Source organism: Aquarana catesbeiana, linkage group LG07, assembly GCF_042186555.1.
Source record: "Aquarana catesbeiana isolate 2022-GZ linkage group LG07, ASM4218655v1, whole genome shotgun sequence".
Classification (NCBI taxonomy): Eukaryota; Metazoa; Chordata; class Amphibia; order Anura; family Ranidae; genus Aquarana; species Aquarana catesbeiana.
Genome location: NC_133330.1, coordinates 6,439,452 through 6,461,817, shown reverse-complemented (window position 1 = coordinate 6,461,817; position 22,366 = coordinate 6,439,452). Strand labels below are relative to the sequence as shown.

The window sequence follows — 22,366 nt, the reverse complement described above, 5'->3', positions numbered from 1 at the left end:
CGTCTTCTATCTTCTTCTCCTCGGACCGCTCCGCACCCGTGGCATGGGGGGAGGCTCCCGCTCTCCTCTTCATCTTCTTCTCTTCTTCATCCTCTTCTTCATCTTCTTCTTTTCTTCTCTTCTTCATTTTCTTCTCCGGGCCGCTCCGCATCCATGCTGGCATGGAGGGAGGCTCCCGCTGTGTGAGGCGTCTCTTCTGACGGTTCTTAAAAAACGGGTGGCGGGGTCACCGAGTGGCCCCGCCCCCTGTTATTTAAGAACCGTCAGACGAGGAGACGCCGTCATGCCAGCATGGATGCGGAGCGGACCGGAGAAGAAAATGAAGAAGAAGAGAAGAAAAGAAGAAGATGAAGAGAAAAGCGGGAGTCTCCCCCCATGCCATGGGTGCGGAGCGGCCCGAGGAGAAGAAGATAGAAGACGCCGTGGAGGAGATGCTGGACGAGAACGCCGGAGGAAGAACCAGAAGAGCCAGAAGAACCAGAAGAAGAAGAAGATGAAGGAAGATAGAAGAAAGAAGAAGCATTTAAATAAAGGAATTGTCAAAAACTGTCTCTTGTCATTTTTAACATTTTTGACAGTTTTTTTGTACCTCCTTACCATTTCACACGGGGGGGGCGGGATCTGGGGGTCCCCTTGTTAAAGGGGGCTTCCAGATTCCAATAAGCCCCCCGCCCGCAGACCCCCACAACCACTGGCCAGGGTTGTGGAGATGAGGCCCTTGTCCTCATCAACATGGGGACAAGGTGTTTTGGGGGGCTACCCCAAAGCACCCTCCCAATGTTGAGGGCATGTGGCCTGGTACGGTTCAAGAGAGGGGGCGCTCTCTCATCCCCCCCTCTGTTCCTGCGGCCTGCCTGGTTGCGTGCTCTGATAAGGGTCTGGTATGGATTTTTGGGGGGACCCCACGCCCAAATTGTTCGCTGTTCGGAGAACTTGTGAACAGCCAATGTTCTAGGGGCATAAATTTCAAATCTAATTTTATTACCTATTACACTTTTGTGAGGCACTGTAGTGGCATGGATGTGGCATGGATGAGAACTGATGTGGCATGGATGAGCATGAATGGAGATGGATGAGCCATGGATGGGGATGGCTGAGCATGGTTGAGCCATGAATGTGGATGGCTGAGTATGGATGGGATGACTGAACATGAATGAGTATGGCTGGGTATGGCTGATTATGGATGGGATGGCTGAGTATGGCTGGGTATGGCTGAGTATGGATGGTATGGCTGGGTATAGCTGAGTATGGATGGGATGGCTGAGTATGGCTGGGTATGGCTGAGTATGGATGGGATGGCTGGGTATGGCTGGGTATGGCTGAGTATGGATGGGATGGCTGGGTATGGCTGGGTACGGCTGGGTATGGCTGAGTATGGCTGGGTATGGCTGGATATTGCTGAGTATGGCTGGGTCCGGCTGGATATTGCTGAGTATAGCTGGATGTTTGTAGGTATTGCTAGGTATGGCTGGGTATTGCTGAGTAAGGAAGGGCTGTTTGTTCAGGTCGAACATAAGTTCAACTTGAACATTGGCTGTTCGCCAGTTCGCCGAATAGCGAACAATTTGGGATGTTCGTGGCAAATTCGAAAGCCACGGGAGAAATCAAAAGTGCTAATTTTAATGGTTAATATGCAAGTTATTGTCATAAAAAGTGTTTGGGGACCTGCCCCAGGGGACATGGATCACTGCAAAAAAAGTTTTAAAAATGGCCGTTTTTTCAGGAGCAGTGATTTTAATAATGCTTAAAGTGAAACAATAAAAGTGTAATATTCCTTTAAATTTCGTACCTGGGGGGTTTCTATAGTATGCCTGTAAAGTAGCGCATGTTTCCCATGTTTACAACAGTCCGAGAGCAAAATGACATTTCTAAAGGAAAAGAAAGTCATTTAAAAGTACTAGCGGTAGCGCCGGCAGCTATAATGAATTGTCGGGTCTCTGCAATACTCATAAAAGTCATTGAAAGAAACGGCCTGGGGTGCCCCCACAGTGTATTACCAGGCCCTTTGGGTCTGGTATGAATATTAAGGGGAATCCCGAACCAAAATTTAAAAAAGAAAATGCGTGGGGGTCCCCCCCAAATTTCATACCAGGCCCTTCAGGTCATATCCCCCCTTATGTATTTATACATGGAGATCATATCACCCTTTATGTATTTATACATGGAGATCATATCCTTGTCATGTCTGGAATGGGTAGTTTGTTCAGCCACTATGCCCTCTGACCAATCACAGCCTGCGTCTTACCTCAGGCAGAACAGACTCTGGAATACAGGCACACAGTGTATCTGCACAGTATCCTATAACCCCGCCCCCCCACTATCAGGAGGAAGAGATGATTGGTCACATGACAGATGTTTTTAACTTTGTAACAATGTAAGAAAAATCACTTTATTAAGTAAGCAAAGCAGTCATGGTGCCGGTGTTTCGTCAGATTAGGCAACCCGTCAGAATTTGTAATGGAAGTGACGTTCCGTCGTCGCCATCTTGCTACACCCCGCACTCCACCACAGTAAGGATAAAAGGCGGCAAGCGGACATCTTGTTACACCCACCGGAATCTTGAATTTCACAAGTAATTTTAATAGTAAGCTGATCTTATATAGTGAAGTTCAGTATTTAGAAATCCGTCAGACTGTTTAGAAGTTAATTTTTGAGCGGTGTTCTGTCAGATTAGCAAACCTGTGCGATCGGCAGGCTCTCCGCTGCTTTTAAAATTCAGCATCTAAACAGTCCAACGGATTTCTAAATACTGAACTTCACTTTATAAGCTCAGCTTACTATTAAAATTACTTGTGAAATTCAAGACTCTACACTGTGGAGGAGTGCGGGGTGTAGCAAGATGGCGACGACTGAACGTCACTTCCATTACAAATTCTGACGGGTTGCCTAATCTGACGGAACACCGGGGCATAGTTATCGCTGGATTGGAACGTGTCTATAACATTGGATGGTCACAACTTTAATAAAGGAGTAGAGAATGTCCAATATGGAAAGAGACTTTTCACTGACTCTGACATCAATCATCCAATCATGTGCTAGCAAAACTTCCTTGCACATGATTGGCTAGTGAATTTCGCCTTCATTAAGTGATAATTCCCTCTTTGGGGTCTGTGGGGTACAATGCTGGAGATAGGATGAGTATTGATGTGAGTTCTGTATTTTATTTCTGGGGGGGCAATGATTTATTTTATAACTTTATGATGGTTTTGGACTTTATGCCGATTTTAATCAAATAATTAATAAAATGAATGAAACGATCGGTTTACAGGATTACAGATATCTGATAAGAATATTGATTAGGAATAAACAGAGCGACTCTTATATATCACTGCATATGATTTTTATTATGAAGGTGATGATCAGATAATATAACATTGATGGATATCGGATGAGATTTATATATCAGGCAGGAAATGAAATGATTGATCACATCATTGGTGTGGTGAGCTCCGCCTCCATCCAATCACATTTCTTCTGGATCTCCGGATCACTTGTTACAGAGGTCCCCTTCGCAGCACGTGAAAGGAAGAAAAATAAAATGTTCCAGACATTTTTTACGTGTCATACACCCCAGGGTTTGCCACGTTGAATCTGAAAAACATCAGAATGTAATAAAAAGATGATTAGAAACGAATAAAAGGAAATGATTCAATAATAGCGACAAAGAGAAACAATTCTCTGTCAGGTGAGTCGGGATTTCGTGTATCATTTAACCCCTTTGCTACCAAGGTATGTTTATAGCTGTCCTGGGATTTAAGGGGTTAAAGCAGTGGTGATCAACTTGAAAATAATAGAGGGTCTCCAATGCGGCCCCCCGACACGTCCAGAGGGCCACACGATAGCAATGTATTTTCACACATCAACGCCCAAATTTTGATCCTGCTGCACTTTTTAACTGCAGTATGCACTTAGGAGGTTGGAGTACTACAACCCCCAGCATGAATAATTTATATAAAAGTCCAAATGCAGCGCTAAAATAAAATAAATGTCCAAATAATGATAATAGTCCATAGAACTCAATCAGCAATAAAAGATGATGTGAAACCTCCACCAAGCTTCAGTGTGTAAAAGGAAAGCACACCACACCCACGTGCTATCAGTCTGCTTACCAGAAAGATATAAAAAATAGGCGATGTACTCATATATTGCAGAGGGTCAGCAGCAAATCCAAATGGCACACTCCATCATGGGCAGGCACAGCATGGAAACAATCAGGTCACCACATATCAGAAAGCTCAGGACTCGTATTAACGATGGACAGGTTGGTGCAGTCATCAGCAGGAACAAACCAGCAAACAGAAAGCAACAAATAGTGAAGCCCGTAAGGTAAAACAGTCCTAGTTTATTGTAGTCTACTTACAGGTATGAAGTAAAAATCATCACAGAAAACAGGAACAATCCGCGGTTCTCAGCGTACTTGCATTGACCAGCCTGACATGTTTCACCCTATGTGGATATCATCAGAGGCGTCTCTGACGATATCCACATAGGATGAAACATGTCAGGCTGGTCAATGCAAGTACGCTGAGAACCGCGGATTGTTCCTGTTTTCTGTGATGATTTTTACTTCATACCTGTAAGTAGACTACAATAAACTAGGACTGTTTTACCTTACGGGCTTCACTATTTGTTGCTTTCTGTTTGCTGGTTTGTTCCTGCTGATGACTGCACCAACCTGTCCATCGTTAATACGAGTCCTGAGCTTTCTGATATGTGGTGACCTGATTGTTTCCATGCTGTGCCTGCCCATGATGGAGTGTGCCATTTGGATTTGCTGCTGACCCTCTGCAATATATGAGTACATCGCCTATTTTTTATATCTTTCTGGTAAGCAGACTGATAGCACGTGGGTGTGGTGTGCTTTCCTTTTACACACTGAAGCTTGGTGGAGGTTTCACATCATCTTTTATTGCTGATTGAGTTCTATGGACTATTATCATTATTTGGACATTTATTTTATTTTAGCGCTGCATTTGGACTTTTATACTTATGTTTGATGCAATCTACAAACTATGCTAGCTGCTTTTTGGTTTCTTTTCAGTTAGCGCAGATATTTACTTGTTTTTTCAATGAATAATTTATACTTTAGTACTGCTGCCCAACCGCACAAAATAATTATACACCCAAAAATGAAGATTATTTGAAAAAGAAAATTAAAATGACCTGTGTACTGGGAATGATATGTAATAATAATACTCATATTAAAGTGGAGCTCCACCCAAAAGGGGAAGCTCTGCTTGTTTACACCCCCCCCCTCCTCTGCCACATTTGGCACTTTTTGGGGGGAGCGGGTATCTGGTTTTGACAGGTACCCGCTCTCACTTCCTGGTAAGATTGCTGCACGGCGATCTACATCATGTCCGGCCCCTCCTCCTTCCCCGCACCGCCTTCTGGGACCTGTGTGTGTCCCAGAAGATGGCAGGACCATTCAGAAAGCACGTCACGACTTGCGCATGCGCAGTAGGAAACCAGCAGTGAAGCCTGTAGGTTTCCCTTACTTGGAATGGCGGCGCCTGCACTTGAAGCCAATGGATTAATCGTCCCGGGGTGCCGACATCAAGGGATCCCTGGACAGGTAAGGCCTCATGCACACGAGACATCGGTGCAAACTCTGCTGAACACATGTTTTTAAAAGCTGAAACCGGCATTTAGAAACGCTTGTTTTGCCGCGTTTGCGTCTAGAAGTCTGAAGAGCAGAGAATTACATTTTCTGACCTGATTTTGGCGCCCCATATCTCAGGGCCACTTGGTGTTAGGAACCTCAAATTTGGATATGTTATAGTGTTAGTCCGACTGTGTTAGCAAACCAAATTTGGGGTTCCTAGCACCAAGTGGCCCCAAGATATGGGGCCTCAGAGTTGGGTCATAAAATGTTTCTTTAAAAACACTTATAAACGCAAGCGCGGCTAAATGCGGTACCGGTGTTTAACCGCGTTTGGCGTCTGAAACGTGGAAAACTTTTGCGTCTGAACCCTTTTTTTGCTTCTGGAAAAATGAGGTTAAACGCAACTGCCTAAAAATGAGACTGTGTACATGGACACATAGGATAACATTGAATGGGTTCAGGGCAGTTGAAAAAAGTGTCAAACTGCCTCTGAACACGAGTTTAACATCATCTCGTGTGTATGAGGCCTAAGTGTCCTTATATAAAAAGTCAGCAGTATAGTGTTTGTAGCTGCTGACCTTTCATTTTTTTTCCCGTAGACTGGAACTGCACTTTAATAAATTAATATTAAACCTCCTAAAACGTATTTTTGATACACGCCATGTGTTTAACCAGAACATAAAGAAAATGAATGAACTAAATGATATAAAAGTTCAATGTGTTGGTTCCCGTGAGTAAACTTCCAGCGCAAATTCATTGGACCAATCAGAGCAATCAACCTCTTCCAGGTAGAAGACTTTCCAGCATGTGACTCAAAGAAATAAAATTGATAAAGTGCACTCTATTCATTTTATTTCTTTGTGTCACATGCTGGAAAGTGTTATACCTGAGGGGGGGAGGGGTAGAAGTGGAGATCAGTGGAGGGTGTTCTCTGATCTCCCTCCCCTCTACCTGGCAGCACCCATCATCCTGGGTCCCGGAAAACATGTCAGGGGTGGAGGAACCAGCAGTTACCGGGGTGTGTGGAGGCAATCTAGCAATTGTGCAGTCCAGTGGCAGCCCGTAATGCAGGGAGATCATCAGTGGTCTCCCAGATGGAGGGAGATTATCAGTGGTCTTGTATGTCTTCCATTTTCTAATTATTGCTCCCACAGTTGATTTCTTCACACCAAGCTGCTTGTCTATTGCAGATTCAGTCTTCCCAGCCTGGTGCAGGTCTACAGTTTTGTTTCTGGTGTCCTTCGACAGCTCTTTGGTCTTCAACATAGTGGAGTTTGGAGTGTGACTGTTTGAGGTTGTGGACAGGTGTCTTTTATACTGATAACAAGTTCAAACAGGTGCCATTAATACAGGTAATGAGTGGAGGACAGAGGAGCCTCTTAAAGAAGAAGATACAGGCATAGGTGTGCGTACAGGGTGTGCCAGGTGTGCCCGGGCACACCCTAATCGCCTTGTGTGGTGCATATTCCCCCCTGTTTAGACCACTGATATTTCATCCAAAAAAAAAAGTTACAAAATAAAATAATTTTTAAAGAATAAAAATAAAACTACTGACACAGTCCACTGCCCTACTGACACCATCAGTACATATACACATGCATATGTATTTGAGCTTTGGGGTGCACACCCTAATGCAATAGGCTGCGCACACCTACTGTATGGATACAGGTCTGGGAGAGACGGAAATCTTGCTTGTTTGTAGGAGACCAAATACTTATTTTCCACCATAATTTGCAAATAAATTCTTTCAAAAATCAGAGAATGTGATTGTCTGGATTTGTTTCCACATTTTGTCTCTCATAGTTGAGGTATACCTATGATGACAATTACAGGACTCTCTCTTCTTTTTAAGAACTTGTACAATTGGTGGTGACTAAACACTTTTTGCCCCACTGTATATATATTTTATATTTTTTTATATTTTAAACAAATGACAAAAGACAAAACATTTTGTGAAATAAAATACTTTTTACTTTCTGCTATAAAACATATCGTATAAGTTCTGTGTATTCTGCTACATGTTTTTGATTTAAAAAAATCTCCATAAGTGTCTATTGATTGATTTGCGTGAAATCTATATCACCTACAAACCATGGAATACTGGAATATTTATGTATTTTTTTACACTGCTAATGGCAGCAATGAACAACTTATAATGGGACAGCGATAGTGCAGTGGGCGATCTGACACTAACTGACCTTGGGGGAACTGACTAACTGCCACTGTAATCACCAATGACAGTAATACAGTGACCAGTGAGAATGCTATACACTGTCACTGTACTAATCAGCTGTGTCCAATCACAGCTGATCACAGTGTAAACAGACTTGGCGGTTATCGGCAGTACTTTCCTCATGCGCTGTCACAGTGTGAGGAGAGGAGAGTCAGTAACTGACAATCCTGACAAGGGACATGTACACAGATAATCAGGGCACTGATCATCAATGTCCTGATTATTAGTGCAACCCCATTAGTGCCAATCGGTGCCCATCAGTGCTTCCCATCAGTTCCCATCAATGCTGCCTATCAGTGCGCATATCAGTACTTATCAGTGCCCATCAGTGCCGCCTATCAGTGCCCATCAGTGAAGGAGAAAAATTAATTATTTGCAAAATTTTATAATAGAAACTAAAAAAAGGGGGGAGTTCTCAAAAGTTTTTATTGTTTATTTGTTTAGCAAACCCAGTGGTGATTAAATACCACCAAAAGAAAGCTCTATCTGAATGTGTACAGTGTTCTATGACCGCGCAATTGTCATTCAAAGTGCGACAGCACTGAAAGCTGAAAATTGTCCTGGGCAGGAAGGGGGGTGAAAGTGCCCGGTAAGCAAGTGGTTAACAGAGACAACAATCAGTCAAAAGTACTGTAAAATGTAAATTTTTGGGAGTGCCGCCATCCACTTACTTAAAGCTCAACACGTTTTGTGGGGTTCCACTTCTTCAGGAGAAGAGGGTACAAAATAGGAACGAGAAAAGCGTCAGCTGGGAGAAATAGCCCAAAAGATGATGTATTACTAGAAAAATATATTTACTAAGCAAGGATTAGGGCCCTATGAGACTTCAGGGCCCTAATGGCCGCCCCCCCAGCTTCACCCCTGACTCCTAGTAACAGCGCCCATCAAATGCAACCTCACCAACATCAATCACAGGCAACCTCACCAACATCAATCACAGGCAACCTCACCAGCGCCGATCAAATGCAACCTCACCAGCACTGATCAAATGCAACCTCACCAGCACTGATCAAATGCAGCCTCACCAGCACCGATCAAATACAATCTCACCAGCACTGATCAAATGCAGCCTCACCAGCACCGATCAAATACAATCTCACCAGCACTGATCAAATGCAGCCTCACCAGCACCGATCAAATACAATCTCACCAGCACTGATCAAATGCAGCCTCACCAGCACCGATCAAATACAATCTCACCAGCACTGATCAAATGCAGCCTCACCAGCACCGATCAAATACAATCTCACCAGCACTGATCAAATGCAACCTCACCAGCACCAATCAAATGTAGCCTCACCAGCACTGATCAAATGAAACCTCACCAGCAACGTTCAAATGCAGCCTCACCAGCACCGATCAAATGCACCCTCACCAATGCCGATCAAATTCAACCTCACCAGCACTGATCAAATGCAACCTCACCAGCACCGATCAAATGCACCCTCACCAACGCTGATCAAATTCAACCTTACCAGCACTGATCAAATGCAACCTCACCAGCACCAATCAAATACAACCTCACCAGCACTGATCAAATGCAACCTCACCAGCAACGATCAAATGCAACCTCACCAGCAACGATCAAATGCACCCTCACCAACGCTGATCAAATGCACCCTCACCAACGCTGATCAAATTCAACCTCACCAGCACCAATCAAATTCAGCCTCACCAGCACCGATCAAATGCAGCCTACCAGGGAGGGGGGGGACCCCTCGCTACACACAAATCAGTGATTGGCAGATAATTATACACTATATCTGTATATACTTTTTACAAACATTATTATGCAATTTCAGTAACAGTGAAAACTTTTACTCAGCAGATGAGGATCTGACTGGGGCTCACCTTTGCAGCTGCATATTAGTCTCTCTGCATCTGAGGACGTGACCGCTGCCAGTGCGAGGAACAAACAATTTTAAATGCTGCCAGCCTCAAATCCAGGCAGGCGCCACTGTCACCAAGCCCGGAGCGCCGCCAGTGTCTCCACTTACGCCTGCCATTGTTCAGGTGGACAGGCAAGTCCAGGAGGGATAGCAACCGGGGGGAGAGGGGGGGGGGGCGGTGCATGCGACAGTGGGCAGAGAGGCAGAGCTGACGATCAGAGGTGCGCAGTGCAGCCGGGGATGTCTCCTTATCTTCCTCAATTTGATTCAGTTGGGGCACTGTCACAGGCGGCATGCCCGCCACCGCTGCACCTCTGACACTGTACGGAGGGCCTCAGGAGCGGCTGCCTGTTGTGTTGAGCTGGCTGCAGGGAGAGGGAAGAGGGTCCCCAGTGGCTGGGCGCCCTAGGCGGAAGTGCGCCCTAGGCGGCTGCCTAGTCTGCCTAGTGGTAGCACCGGCCCTGGTCGAGTCACCATCAGAGGGCCAGGAAGAGGGACAGTCTGATGACTCTTCCTCAGAGGAACCTTTCTCAGCCTCGCAATCTCAAAGGATACAGGTTCAATCCCTTTCAGAGATGGTTTGGTCAGCCTATAAGTTACCCTATGCTGAGGTGGCCGAAACCTCAATTCCTTCTTTGGGGTCTCTAAGGCCTCCTCAGGCCTTATATGCTTTTCCACTCCATCCGTTATTGGAGCAGCTTTTATATGCTGATTGGGAGCACCCAGATAAGCATTTTATTCCTCCTAAAAGGTTTTCCTTACTTTATCCTATGGAGGAAAAATTCACCAAAAAATGGAGTGTGCCAGTGGTTGACGGCGCTATTTCTTGCGAGAATAAGAGTCTAACTTGTCATAAGATATGTGCCTGCTCAACAGGCCCAGAACATGGCTGATCTGCCCAGGGCCTTATGTTTTGTGGTTGACGCTATTAACGACTCTATTCATCAGGCATTGCTCTCTTGCTAGTGCAGATGCGCAAAAGTCTGTGGCTAAAGCACTGGTCAGCCGAGTCACCATGCAAGAGGCTGTTGGCTGGGTTCCCCTTTCATGGGGAACGGCTGTTCGGGGAGGATTTGGACAACTAAATTCAGAAAATTTCAAGTGGTAAAAGTACCCTTTTACCAGTGAAAAGGAAGAGTAAATGTCCTTCCTTTTAAACGTTCATCCTCTCCAGGACCAGGGGCAACAGCCTCCAGGCAGTCGCGATGGCCTCTGCCGTCAGGTTTTAGAGGTAAACCTCAAGATTAAACCCAGGGGCCAAAGAAGCCCTGGGGACAAAAGCCTACAAAGGCCTCCCTTTGAAAGAGCGCCCCTGCTTGACCGGGTGGGGGGAAGGCTTCTGCAGTTTTCAGAGACTTGGCAGGAGGAGATCCAGGACAAATGGGTCATCTCCATAGTATCTCTAGTCTACAAGCTGGAGTTTCGGGAGTTTCCACCATCAAAATCAAACGTGCCCAAAGACCTAACAAAAAGAGGATCTTTGTTTCTGGCACTAGACTATGTGGTGTCTCAGGGGGTAATCCTAGAGATTCCCACAGGAGATCAGGGTATGGGATTTTATTCAAATCTCTTCACGGTTCCAAAACCAAATGGGGATGTCAGACCCATACTGGATCTCAAGGACCTAAACCAGTTCCTAAACATCCATGATTTTCGAATGGAGTCAATACAGTCAGTAGTCTCCACCCTATGGGGGAAAGAATTTCTGGTGTCAGTGGACATCTACATGTACCCATTTTTCCCCCTCACCAAAAGTTCCTATGGTTCACGGTAGAAAGTCACCATTTCCAATTTGTGGCCCTACCCTTCAGGTTGGCTACTGCACCTCGGGTATTCACAAAGGTGCTAGCCCCACTCCTGGCAAAGCTAAGGACCCGGGGTATAACAATGATGGCATATGTGGATGACCTGCTGCTGGTAGATCAGTTGATAGCTCGCCTAAATCAGAATGTGTCCACCACGGTCAAGTATCTGGAACACTTGGGGTGCATCGTCAACTTTGAGAAATCAACCTTACTATGTGATGAACCTGATTTAACTGTCACAATGTGAGTTGCCATTTGTCTTTTCCCCACAATAAGCCTGTTAATATACTACACTCAGATTGTGCCCTGCTGTTCTTCTTATCTGTTTTCATAGAGAAACTTCATTCCCTTCAGAGGTGCTGCATCTGGTGCATTGAGATCAGCAGGAAGTTACCCTGAATGCTCCAGTTGGACTCTATGAACTTTTTGCTGTTCTGTATAGACATTTATATACACACAATACTTATTGTACCATATACACAGGGCTTTTTTTCAGCGGAAACGCAGCTGAGCGCAGTTCTGGCACCTCCAGCACTGAATGTATGTAATAGCATGGGGTGTGGGGTGTGCTGGAGGGTCTATTGATGTTGGCTGCTGGGGGATCTATTGTCACTGGTGGGGATCTGGTTTTGTGACAGGGTCTATTATTGTTAATGGGGAATTTATTGTTGCTCATGGGGAATGTATTGTTGCTGGGGGGGGTCTTATGTTGCTGGAAGGGATCTCCTGTTGAGGGAGAGGTCTATTTTTACTGGCTGCTGGAGGATCCATTGATGCCGGCTGCTGGGAGACCTGTTGTTGCTGCTGGGGGGGCGTCTAATGTTGCTTGGGTGGATATTTTGTTACTGGCTTTAAAACTTTGTTGTGGGTGGTTCACTGTTGCTGCAGGGAATCTATTGTTGTTGGTGTGGAGTCCATTGATGCTGGCTGCAGGGGATCTATTTTACTGCTTTTCTTTTTATCATTAACATGTTCCATACAAATGATTTAGCACCACAAAATGATACTTGGTTCTGTATTCTCTAAAAGGGACTACTGGTAGTTGGGCAGGGGGTGGAATCAAGGGACGGTGGTCAGAGGTGGGTAGGGGGCAGAGACAAGGGGTGACTCAGACGGGGGGAGTTCCTGCACCTATTCTCCGAGAAAAAAAGCCCTGCATATACCCCATTACTACAGGAGAGGAGCCGGTACAACTGTGCCAAGCTGAAGGGGAGGCCAGAGGGAGGATTATAAGAAAATGTTGTTTGGATTGTGACTTTAAATGATAAAGTAGTAAGCACGGGTCTAATAATATAGAAGACACTTACACATGTACATGCCAAGCACTATTCTCATGTGGCATCGGTCCTGATCCTTTGTACAGTTTTGCACTGGAAGGCTACATCCATTTCTCAAATTCCCAGTACAGGATCCCTTATAGCACTGCAGAGCCTCACCTAGAAGAAGATATATAGAGATTAGCAACACACAGACAGGGAGCCTCTAACCTCTTCTACTGACAACACACTGCCTCTCATCCACTGACATCCCAAGCCCCGCCCAGGACTATAGAACACCTCCACCTAATGGTACCCGAAGGAGAGAACTTGTAGACGCATTGTCCTCATCAGAGAAGATGTGTTTTGCCTGGGGAGGAGGGTACCCCATATCAAGCTACCTTCCCCACACTGGGGGCATATGTCCAGATATGATTGGGGGGAGATCACCCCTCTCTCTTTCCTAGCTATCCAGTCTGCATGGGTCTGGTGTGGATCTTTGAAGGAGACCCCACTTTGCCATGATTTTTGTGTGGGGCTTCCCCACTAAAATCCATACCAGGCCAAGGAGGAACCCCATGTCAAATGTTTCCTTTTTTTTCTCATCTATGATACGGGTCTGGTATGGAGGAATGCAATCTGTCATTTTGCCAGCAATTTAACCACTTGACCTCCGGAAGGTTTTACCCCCTTCATGAATAGGACATGTTTTGCTATTCAGCACTGCGCTACTTGCTAGCTGGTAATTGCTCGGTCATGCAACACTGTACCCAAACTAAATTTATATCATTATTCACCCAAATAAAGCTTTCTTTTGGTGGTATTTGATCACCACCGTTTTTTTTTTCATCTTTTTGTGATAAAAACAAAAAAAGAATGAACATTTAAAAAACAAAAATATATATTTTCTTTTCTCTCTTAGAAAACAAATCCAATAGATTTAAATTTCTTCATAGATTTAGGCCAAAATGTATTCTGCTACATGTCTTTGGTAAAAAAAAAAAATCACAATAAGTGTATATTGAGTGGTTTGTGTGAAAGTTATATCGTCTACAAACTATGGGATACAGTGCCTTAAAAAAGTATTCATACCCCTTGAAATTGTCTCTCTAGATGTGCAAAGCTGGTAGAGACGTCCCCAAAAAAGATTTGCATCTGCAATTGCAAAGAAAGGGGGTTCTACAAAGTATTGACTCAGGGGGGCGCCATACAAATGCCCCCCCCACACTTTTCACATATTTATTTGTAAAACATTCTGAAAACCATTTATCATTTTCCTTCCACTTCACAATTATGTGCCACTTTGTGTTGGTCTATCACATAAAATCCCAATAAAATTAATTAATGTTTTTGGTTGTAACATGACAAAATGTGGAAAATTTAAAAGGGGTATGAATACTTTTTCAAGGCACTGTATATACTGGAATTTACACAGTTATAGAGCTGCATGATTCTGGCTAAAATGAGAATCACAATTTTTTTGCTTAGAATAAAGATCACGATTATCGCCGCGTAACATCACCTTTCACATTATGCAAAATAATTGGGCTAAGTTTACTGCTTAGTTTTTTAAATTTCAATAATGTCTATTTTTTCCAAAAATAGAAAGACCACTGCACAAATACAGTGTGACAAACCCTCCCCCCCCGGTTCGGTTCACACCACAACATGCGAACAAAAACAAAAAATTTGTGCAAACACCATTAAAGTCTATGGGACACGAACATGAAAAATCAAAAGTGCTCATTTTAAAGGCTTATATGCAAATTATTGTCATAAAAAGTGTTTGGGGACCCGGGTCCTGCCCCGGGGGACATGGATCAATACAAAAAAAAATGATTTAAAAACGACCGTTATTTCAGGAGCAGTGATTTTAAAAATGCTTAAAGTGAAACAATAAAAATGAAATATTACTTTAAATATCGTGTCCGGGGGTCCCCTTAGTCTGCCTGTAAAGTAGCGCATCTTTCCAATGTTTATAACAGCACTGCAGCAAAATTACATTTCTAAAGGAAAAATGTCATTTAACCACTACAGCCCCGGACCATTTGGCTGGCCAAAGACCAGAGCACTTTTTGCGATTCGGCACTGCTTCGCTTTAACTGACAATTGCGCGGTCGTGCGACGTGGCTCCCAAACAAAATTAACGTTCTTTTTTTCCTTTAAATAGAGCTTTCTTTTGGTGGTATGTGATCACCTCTGCGGCTTTTATTTTTTGCACTATAAACAAAAATAAAGCGACAATTTAAAAAAGAACGCATTATTTTTTACACTTTGCTATAATAAATATCCCCAAAAAATATAAAAAAAACACATTTTTTTTCTCAGTTTAGGCCGATATGTATTCTTCTACATATTATAATATTATTTTTTTTTTTACTAGTAATTGCAGCGATCTGCGATTTTTATCGTGACTGCGACATTATGGCGGACACATCGGACAATTTTGACACATTTTTGGGACCATTGTCATTTTTACAGCGATCAGTGCTATAAAATTTCACTGATTAGTGTAAAAATGACACTGACAGTAAAGGGGTTAACCACTAGCTGGCTAGGAAGGGGTTAAGTGTGTCCTAGGGAGTGATTCTAACTGTTACTGTTAGGGGGTGTAGCTACGAGTGACACGTCACTAATCAACGCTCCCGATTACAGGGAGCTGTGATCAGTGACAGTGACATCACTAGGCAGAATGAGGAAATGCTTATTTACATTAGCATCGCCCCATTCTTCCTCTCCGTGAGACGATCGCGGGTATCCCCGTGGACATTGAGTCTGCGGGACCCGCGATCCTACTCACGAAGATCGCTGCAGGCGCGCGCACACGATGGCACAGCAGCAAATTCAAAGGGACGTACGGGTACGCCCATTTGCGCAGCTGTGTCATTCTGCTGATGTAAATGTACAGGCGGTGGTCGGCATGTGTTTAAAAGTGCTTGCAGCTGTAATGTATTGTCGGCTCCCAGCAATATAGATGAAAAAAACATTGAAAAAAAACGGGGTGCGGTCTCCCCCAATCCATACCAGGCCCTTCGGGTCTGGTATTAATATTAAGGGGAAATCCATGCCAAAATGAAAAAAAAAAGTGGCGTGGGGGTCCCTCCCAAAATCCATGCCAGGCCCTTCAGGTCTGGTATGGATTTTATTTTAAAGTATTTTATTGAGTTTTTCACATAAAAAGGATAATATAACGTTACGTAAATTCAGAAAGCCATGAATTCCTGAGACAGATACATACAATAGCTTGCGAACGTTATGCATACAGTTTGAAATAAAATAACAAAGCTGATATTAAAGTAAAGAGGAGCGAAGAAATACCCAATTGGAGCTTATTACATGGAACACAATTCAAAAGAGGATCTTTGTCGAACTAGCTACCGATTACTCCAGCATTACCTACAAAACCTTCCAAACAGTTAGTCTGCCACCCCTACTGTACCAAAGCCGTTCAAAGAGTTTAACCTTGGGCGAAAAGGGCGGGCAGAGAGGGTATCTAAAAACTGAATGAAGGTAGAGATCAACTTTACTGACTCTTTGAGTGAAGGGTAGAGTGTTTCCGGGGGATAAAATTAGATTCTAAGGCTCCGGTCAGAATAATCAGGTTGGAGCCGTCGGGGGGAACCCGCCCCCGCCTGAGCAGGAAACCATTCTAAAGCGTGTTTTCCTAAGGGGCGTACCCCGGGACGTACACACACACTACCCCTATGGGATCTTTCTGTAGGTGTGAAAAGGGAATCCCCAGCATCCCTCGCCGCCCCCTGGAATATGATAACCTAGAGAGCGGGCAATAAGATGGTGCCCTCCCCCTTTAGATCATTAATTAATTAATTAAAGAGTAAAAGATGTTGGGCAGTGAGGAAAACCCAGATTTTAAGGGGAACGCCATGCTAATTTATTTTTTTATAAATGGCGTGGGGTCCCCCCAAAATCCATAGCAGACCCTTATCTGAGCAAGCAGCCATGGCTGGCCAGGAAAGGGGGGGCGCTCCTGAACCATACCAGGCCATGTGCCCTCAACATGGGGAGGGTGCTTTGGGATCCCCCAAAGCACCTTGTCCCCATCAGCCCCATCCCCACAACCCTTGCCCGTGGTTGTGGGGGTCTGCGGGCGGGGGGCTTATCGGAATCTGGAAGCCCCCTTTACATTGTACCCCTACCCATTCACCTAAAAATGACTGGAGACAGTTTTGTACAATTCCTTTATTTAAAAAAAAGTGTCCCGTGAGGTCCATCCATAAATTTTGGCGCATGATTCCCCTTAACCACTTCAATACACTGTGGTATATATACTACACTGCTTGCACTGACTGAATATAGAGTCTACACTGAATATCCAGTCTACACTAAATGCAGAGTATGTGTGTGTATATATATCGGCCAGTCTGACATGTTTCATCCCATAGGATATCATCACGCCTCTGATAATATCATCACGCCTCTGATGATCACGCCTCTGATGATATCCTATGGGATGAAACATGTCAGGCTGGCCGATAGGGATGAGCTTCAAGTTCGAGTCGAATTCATGTTCGCCGAACAGCGAACAATTTGGGGTGTTCGCGGCAAATTCGAATGCCGCGGAACACCCTTTAAAAGTCTATTTTAAAGGCTTATATGCAATTTATTGTCATAAAAAGTGTTTGGGGACCCGGGTCCTGCCCCAGGGGACATGGATCAATGCAAAAAAAAAGTTTTAACAACGGCCGTTTTTTCAGGAGCAGTGATTTTAATAATGCTTAAAGTCAAACAATAAAAGTATAATATCCCTTTAAATTTCGTAGCTAGGGGGTGTCTATGGTATGCCTGTAAAGGGGCACATGTTTCCTGTGTTTAGAACAGTCTGACAGCAAAATGACATTTCGAAGGAAAAAACCCATTTAAAACTACTCGCGGCTATTGCATTGCCAGTCCGACAATACACATAGAAGTTCATTGATAAAAACGGCATGGGAATTCCCCACAGGGGAACCCCAAACCAAAATTATAAAAAAAAAATGACGTGGGGGTCCCCCTAAATTCCATACCAGACCCTTCAGCCCCCCAAAACACCTTGTCCCCATTTTGATGAGGACAAGGGCCTCATCCCCACAACCCTGGCCGGTGGTTGTGGGGGTCGGCAGGCGGGGGGCTTATCGGAATCTGGAAGCCCCCTTTAACAAGGGGACCCCCAGATCCCGGCCCCCCCTGTGTGAAATGGTAAGGGGGTACTTACCCCTACCATTTCACTAAAAAACTGTCAAAAATTTTAAAAATGACAAAAGACAGTTTTTGACAATTCCTTTATTTAAATGCTTTTTCTTTCTTCTATCTTCCTTCATCTTCTTCTTCTGGTTCTTCTGGTTCTTCCTCCGGCGTTCTCTTCCAGCATCTCCTCTGCGGCGCCTTCTAACTTCTTCTCCTCGGGCCGCTCCGCACCCATGGCATGGGGGGAGGCTCCCACTCTTCTCTTCATCTTCTTCATCTTCTTCATTTTCTTCATCTTCTTTTCTTCTTCTCTTCTTCATTTTCTTCTCCAGGCCGTTCCGCACCCATGCTGGCATGGAGGAAGGCTCCCGCTGTGTGACGGCGTCTCCTCGTCTGACGGTTCTTAAATAACAGGGGCGGGGCCACCCGGTGACCCCGCCCCCGTTATTTAAGAACTGTCAGACAAGGAGACGCCGTCACACAGCGGGAGCCTCCCTCCATGCCAGCATGGGTGCGGAATGGCCCGGAGAAGAAAATGAAGAAGAGAAGAAGATGAAGAAGATGAAGAAGATGAAGAGAAGAGTGGGAGCCTCCTCCCATGCCATGGGTGCGGAGTGGCCCGAGGAGAAGAAGATAGAAGGCGCCGCAGAGGAGATGCTGGAAGAGAACGCCGGAGGAAGAACCAGAAGAGCCAGAAGAACCAGAAGAAGAAGATGAAGGAAGATAGATTGTTTGACTTTAAGCATTATTAAAATCACTGCTCCTGAAAAAACGGCCGTTTTTAAAACTTTTTTTTGCATTGATTCATGTCCCCTGGGGCAGGACCCGGGTCCCCAAACACTTTTTATGACAATAACTTGCATATAAGCCTTTAAAATTAGCACTTTTGATTATTCATGTTCGTGTCCCATAGACTTTAACTGTGTTTGCGTGTTTGAACAAACTTTTTTCCTGTTCGCATGTTCTGGTGCAAACCGAACAGGGGGGTGTTCGGCTCATCCCTACTGGCCGATGCAAGCATGCTGTGAGCCGCAGATTTTCTATTATACATCATGATGCCTGCAATTTTCTACTAAATTGTAAGTGGACTACAATAAATCATTGTTTTTATATCTTACAGGCTTCACTATTGCCACCTTATATCTTTTCCATTTGGGTAACATCTTATTGGTGAGCGTATATCATATGCATCCCTGCGTTGGAGTTTGATGAGTTGGTGGCTATATGTGGTCTGGATATTGGATTCCCTGTGATCGATCTGCAGTATTTGGAGTATGACACCCTGATCCCTTGAGATTTGTGATTACATGCCTATTTATCATTACTTTCTGGTAAGCAGATTGGATTCACTTGGGTGTGGTGTAGGGGTGCGCATCTTCACTGGCCTCACGTTTTGATTCGATTACAATTATCCTGGCCACGATTCAATTCGATAACGCGATGCATCGCGATTACTGCGCACGGTTTTCATCCACAAAATTCAAGCAGTCAGAAGAACAAAATTTTTTAAATTTTATCTATTCTTAAAAAAAAGACAACACTCCCTGCATGTAGCTAAGTGTAGATACAGCAGACAACTTAAAGAGGAGCTCCAGACTGCCTCCAAATGACTACAGGAGATGATCAGAGACTGCAGATATGATACAAGAGATGGTCAGAGACTGCAGACATAGTACAGGAGATGGTCAGAGACTGCAGACATAATACAGGGGATGGTCAGAGACTGCAGACATACTACAAGAGATGGTCAGAGACTGCAGACATGTTGCAAGAGATAGTCAGAGACTGCAGACATAGTACAGGAGATTGTCAGAGACTGCAGACATGTTACAGGAGATGGTCAGAGACTGCAGACATGTTACAGGAGATGGTCAGAGACTGCAGAAATGTTGCAGGAGAGGGTCAGAGACTGCACACATGATACAAGAGAGGGTCAGAGATTGCGGACATGATACAAGAGAGGGTCAGAGATTGTGGACATGATACAAGAGAGGGTCAGAGATTGCGCACATGATACAAGAGAGGGTCAGAGATTGCGCACATGATACAAGAGACGGACAGAGACTGCGGACAATGGTACAAGAGAGGGTCCGAGACTATGGACAATGTCACCATAATGTTCCCCAAATGACAATGTATGCCATTTAATGAATTATGGTTTATGCATGTCTTATTATGTTACTGATTGATTCTTGTCACAACTTCATTGATACTTTTTTTTTGTATGATTTATGGTTTTCTTCATCACTGCCCCAAACATGCAATGCATGGCTGCATGTGTGGGGTCAATTATCAGCAAAACCATAAATCATACAAAAAAAAGGTATCAATAAAATTGTGATGTGAATCAATCACTAACATAATAAGACATGCATAAACCATAATTCCTGAAAAATTTGTACAAAATGGTGCATCAGATATGTGTCTTTAAGTATCTGATGATGTTGATGACAGTATGCACTGGTTTCTTCCTGCAGCCTGTGAGGAGGACAAGCGCGGCCATCCAGTTTTCTTCTGGCTAGCTCGGGTCTCTCACTGCCCGCAGCAGCCTGTAATGAGGGGGACAAGTGCGGGCCACTGGCTTAGGTGACCCGCAGCAGCCTATGTGACAGTCAAGGAGGACTCTCTGGAGACCGGGAGTCGGGGACACTCGCTCCAGTGCTCCACATGTCTCTTCTGTAGTAATTCAGCTAAACACACAGCGACACGGATGGGGATGACGTCAGTGGGGGGCAGGAAATGAGGGCGTGGCCAACGTCCTCAGCTCAGTTCCGCTCAGTACGGAGAGGCCAACGTCCTCAGCTCAGTTCCGCTCAGTACGGAGAGGCGGTGCACAGCGCCTTTCGGCTGCTTTCAGCTCCGTTCAGAGAGGCAGGGCACAGCGCGGCATGCAGATGACGTCACCCCGAAATCGATAATGTCGGTCGCAGCATCGATGTCGAATCACAGGCGGCCGAATCGCGATGCATCGATGCTGCGATTAAATTCAACACCCCTAGTGTGGTGTGCTTTTTCATACACACTGAAGCTGGTGAAGGGTCCTTCATATTCCATATCTCTTCATTGACAGAACTGGTATATGATTAATGAAAATTTGATGCCCTGCATTTTGGACTTTTTATATTTTTTGTTTGATGATCAATAAACTGTGCTGGCTGGTTTTCAATAATTTGAGTTAGCGCAGATACCCACCTACCCCTTTTTTATTATTACATTTTCCAACATGCTTTTGGGAGGCTTTAGATGTGTTTTTGCAAAATGTAGCCAGGCTTGGATGTTTTTCTTCGTAAGAAAAGGCTTCCATCTTGCCACTCTACCCCATAGCCCAGACATATGAAGAATACGGAAGATTGTTGTCACATGTACCACACAGCCAGTACTTGCCAGATATTCCTGCAGCTCCTTTAATGTTGCTGTAGGCCTCTTGGCAGCCTCCCTGACCAGTTTTCTTCTCGTCTTTTCATTAATTTTGGAGGGACGTCCAGTTCTTGGTAATGTCGCTGTTGTGCCATATTTTCTCCACTTGATGATGACTGTCTTCCAGTGGCGTTGGGTGGGGGGGCTGCAGGTCTCAGGCATGCACAACTGTATTAGTAGCCCTGAGCGTCAACGAGTGGGGACCGATCTGATCCCGAGCGCAGCCGAGTCACATAGCAGGTCCCGCCTTCTGGAGCCTGCACCATCTATGATGGACGTCCCACTGGTCCAATGATGGGACAAGTGACATCCATCATAGGCGCTGCAGGCTCCAGAAGGCGGGAATTACAATGTGGCCACCTCGCCACGCCACAACACTGTGAGATCCCCGATCGGCACTCGGGCGGGCAGCTCTCCTCTCCACCTCTGGCTGCCTGCTGTGATGATGGGCACATTGCACACCATAGCTGAGCTGAGCTGCTGCTGCAGGACACATGAAGTCTGTCTCCTGGTCAGGTAGGTCAGTGTGTGTCACTACCGTCAGTGTATGTATGTCAGGTAGGTCAGTGTGTGTCACTACCGTTAGTGTATGTATGTCAGGTAGGTCAGTATGTGTCAGGTAGGTCCATAGGCATGCCCACGGGGTGGGCCGGGTGTGCCTAGGCACACCCTAATCGTCCCTGTGCTCTGTCTGTGTTTCACACCTTTTGTTTTGTGCTGACTGCCTGCAACATGTCCCTGTGTAACTCACCAACACTGCCTGGGGTCGGGTCTGACCGGCAAAAACAGCTGTGTGCTGTGAGTGGGAGGATTGAGCAGGGAGGGAACAAGGACCACAGCCGCGGAGTAACCCGGCCGGGAGCCGCATTTGCCGATGCAGCTTCTATAGTTCCGGCTGCAGGTCCCACAGGTGCTGGCGGAGTGATCTACATCTGCACTCCGCCCCCTCCGGCCTTTCTCTCCCTTAGAAGCAGTGG

General features: G+C 45.1%; 1 long non-coding RNA gene across 1 annotated transcript in view; it reads right to left on the bottom strand.

The window, feature by feature from the left end:
* Nucleotides 1-3,318: 3,318 nt before the first annotated feature.
* Nucleotides 3,319-22,366, bottom strand: part of LOC141102346 (uncharacterized) — a 33,955-nt gene continuing 14,907 nt past the window's right edge. Inside the window, exons 2-3 of the long non-coding RNA XR_012235084.1 lie at nt 12,840-12,968; nt 3,319-3,591 (exon numbers count right to left, since the gene is read on the bottom strand). This is a non-coding gene — a long non-coding RNA (uncharacterized lncRNA). The remainder of the gene's footprint in view (nt 3,592-12,839; nt 12,969-22,366) is intronic.